Here is a 4,203-nt window from a genome sequence, read left to right on the forward strand (position 1 = left end):
ATTATTTTTTATTTGTGGTTCTATCTGACTTTTTCCCCTTTTACTAGATGAATTAAACTCATTTACAATTATTACAATTGTTTAAAATTTTTGATATGAAAGACATGTTTGGTCATGACTATATCATGTTATTTCATGTTATAATTCATGGTTTCAAGGTTAAAAATATTTTCGTATGTGAGATGTTTTTGTTGTATGTCCATTTCTTCTGATAATTATGCATGTTTGTATTTTGTCAAATGTCTGATCTTCTTTCTTTTTTTTTTTTCCTTTGAGATGGAGTCTCGCTCTGTCACCCAGGCTGGAGCGCAGTGTCGCGATCTTGGCTCACTGCAACCTCCTCCTCCCAGGTTCAAGCGATTCTCCTGCCTCACGCTCCTGAGTAGCTGGGATTACAGGTGTGCACCACCATGCCCAGCTAATTTTTGTATTTGGTAGAGACGGGGTTTTACCATGTTGGCCGGGATGGTCTCCATCTCCTGACCTTGTGATCTACCTGCCTCGGCCTCCCAAAGTGCTGGGATTACAGTCATGAGCCACTGCGCCCGGCCCTGATCTTCTTTCTTTAACCACTATTATCAATGCCCTATTCTGATAATTGCTAATAATTAAATTAGTAGCTTTCTTCTTCCTTCCACCTCCTTTTTCTCTCTACAACTTCTCAATTTTTGTTAATTATATTATGTTTCTTAATGTTTATATTTGTTCTGTTTAATAACAACAATCCCACATTTATTTTAGTTTTAAGCCAATTTACCAGCAGCGCTTATGCTATCTACCCAGTGCTTTCTAGTCATCTCTGGTTTGACAACATTTGTCCATTGGTGGATTCTTCATGTGAGTTAATACAAACAATACCCTTAAGATGTTGTGTTTTCAAAACTGTTTGGCTTTATATACATACATACATATGTATGTATATAAACAAATATATATATGTGTGTGTGTTTGTTTTGTCTTGTTTTGAGACAGGGTCTCACTGTGTCACCCAGGCTGGAGTGCGGTGGTGCAACCATAGCTCACCACAGCCTCAATCTCCTGCACTCAAGTGATCCTCCCACCTCAGCCTCCCAGGTAGTTGGAACTGTAGGCATGCATCATCATGCCTGGCTACATTTTTTTTAAATTTTATTTTTAGTAGGGACAAGGTGTCACCATGTTGCCCAGGCTGGTCTTGAACTCCTGGGATCAAGGAATCCTCCTGCCTCAGCGTCCCAAAGTGCTAGAATTAGAGACGTGAGTCACCACACCACCTACCTTTATATTTAAGCAACAGTTTGACTGCATACAAAATTCCTGGGTCACATCTCTTTGCTGGAGGATTTTATTGGTATGTATACATAATGTCTTCTAAGAACAAATGCTGTGGAGAAATCTGAAATTAGCCTGTTTTTCTCATTATAAGTGATTTATTCTCTGGCTTTTAAATAATTATTTTTGAAATCTAATAATTTTATCAGGACATAGATTGCTCTTGACTACTTGGAATCTTTTTTAGTAATATGCCATTTTACATTTTTAGACTCAAGTTTCCTTTTTCTCTGAAATTTTTAAAAAATTATATTTTAAATTTGTTTCCCTGTTTCCTTATTTTTTTTTTTTCTTCTTTGCTCTCAAGATCTGTGGGTATATGCTTCTCACCAGTTCTGGGAAATTCACAGCCATTATCTCTTTACACATTGCCTCTACTCTTTTCTCACTATCTTTCTAATTGAAACTAAGTGTATGTTAAATCTTCTTGATGCAGAACTGCTGGGCTCCAGGCTAAACTTCACCCTCAAGCCTGGAACCTCAGTCCTAAGTGAAACAGCTGACCCCATTTTTCCACCCAAATGATTGCTTTTTTGGCCCGCCCCACCCCCTGTCATATGCCTATAAATACCAGACCAGCTAGCAGAACAAAAGGAAGAAAAAGAGCAACCCCAGCAGCTGATGCAAGTGGTCGGGGATACAAGCTGCTGAGCATCAGGAATACATGCAGCTGAGCATCGGAAACTACAGATAGACACGGCTTCAGAGAAAGAGCACTTTCTTCCCATACCATCCCCTTTCCAATTCCCCATCCTGCTGAGAGCCACTTTTATTGCCCAATAAAATCTTCCATATACACTACCCTTCAAAAAGTTTATGTGACCTGATTCTTCCTGGACTCTGAACAAGAATTCGGGTGTCAAGAAGGGCAGGTGCAGAAGGCTGTCAGCCTGGGCTGTTAACACTTAGCCATCCACGGACTGCAGGCTGAGTGAAACGAGCCACTCCAGTTCCTGCCCACAAAGGGGGTCAAGGTCAAGGGAACTATCCTGTCTCATTCTCATCCTATCTTACATATCTTTTAACCTTTTTTTCATATTTTCCATTTCCTTGTTTCTCCCTGTGCATTCTGGATCAGTTATTTAGATATATTTTCTGGTTTACAAATTCTCACTTGAGTTATCTAATCTGCTAGTTCATCCCTCCACTGAGTTCTTACCACCACTTCCCCATCGCCGACCTCATTTTTCTTTTCGTTTTGTTTTGTTTTGAGACGAAGTCTCGCTCTGTGGCCAGGCTGGAGTGCAGTGGTGCAATCTCGGCTCACTGCAACCTCCTGCCTCAGCCTCCCGAGCAGCTGGGATTATAAGCACACTGCCACACCTGACTAATTTTTGTCTTTTTAGTAGAGATGGGGTTTCATCATGTTGGCCAGGCTTGTCTTGAACTCCAGACCGCAAATGATCCACCCTTCGGCCTCCCAAAGTGGTGGGATTACAGGCATGTGCCATCATGCCTGGCTAATTTTTGTATTTTTAGTAGTGACGGGGTTTTGCCATGTTGACTGGGCTGGTCTCAAACTCCTGACCTCAAAGGATCCACACGCCTTAGCCTCCCAAAATGCTGGGATTACAGATGTGAGTCACCCCATTATATTTTTAATTCCTGGTGTTCTTTTTGGATTGTTTCCAAAATGTTTCTGTTCATTCCTGTTTCTAGTTGAAGGCTCACTTTTTAAATTATATACTTTACTTCTTTAAACACTTCATACACAGCTGTTTTATGTCGTATATATGTAATTATAATTCTAATACTAGAAATATTTGAGAAATCTAAATCAGTTGTTTCTGCTGACTCTCACAGTGATTGCCTTCTTGTGTGTTTGATAATCCTGTTTGTGAGTTGATGGCTTCATCATAATCTGTGGGAGTCCTCTGTACCAAACTTGGAAAGTTCTCCTCCAGGCAAGGTTGGTTTTCATTCCTGTCTGTAATGTTGAGGCTCAGAAACCAATTCCCCAAAATATGGCATTTTTACATCCTGAACGAAGAAGACTCAAGGTCTCTCTGATCTACCCACCCCTCACCAGCTCTTCCAAAGAGGCTCAAGTTCCTTTACCTGCCTAAGATCCAGACCCACCAAGGAGAACAATAGTTTTCTTCCCTTCCCTGGGAAACCTGCCCAATTGTCCTGTAGAGGTGATGTTTATGGTTCCTTTTAATAAACATAGAAATTTATCCTCCTGGTCTTAAAACTTGAGAAAATTACATCTGTCTTATCTGAGTTGCTTTCTCAGAAAAGAAACCATCAGTCCTCCCAGACAGTATCAAGGAGCTGAAACTTACCAGATCATCACATCTGGACAAAGGGAGTCAGACCCCTCACCAATCATGACTGCCTGCTTCCTGTTGACCACTTTCTCTTCCTTACCCCTCCCTAAAATTCCCATTTTTCCACACATAGTTACATTTCTTCCCTGCTATACAAATCCCAAATTTTAGACAGTCAGGGAGTTGGATTTGGGACTCATCTCCCATCTCCTCTGCTGCAGCACTGGATTACAGCCTTCTTCCCTGGCAATACTCATTGTGTTAATGATTGGCTTTCTGTGAGGGGAGCAACAGGACCTAGACTGAATCTTGGGTGTTTTGGTAACATCTGTAAGACCAAAAATGTAACCACACCTGAACAGACCCTTTTTCAAGATAATGACTGACTCTCTCCAAGGATCATTTAAATTCCAAAGAGAACCACCTACAAGTTAATTTCTGTTCCCTGATCCAGTCATTCTCCCTAGCAATCATTTATTACCCCTCATCTAATCTAATCCCAAGCCCTAAATCTAATAAAATACTTCTAAAATCTGCACCCCAATGCCCTCCCACACTCAACCATTCCACTTACTTTGTAATTTAGAGAGGCCTAAATTTTGTTAAAATAGAGGCACAGCTA

This window comes from Gorilla gorilla, chromosome 10 (genome assembly GCF_029281585.2).
Source record: "Gorilla gorilla gorilla isolate KB3781 chromosome 10, NHGRI_mGorGor1-v2.1_pri, whole genome shotgun sequence".
NCBI classification, from domain to species: Eukaryota; Metazoa; Chordata; class Mammalia; order Primates; family Hominidae; genus Gorilla; species Gorilla gorilla.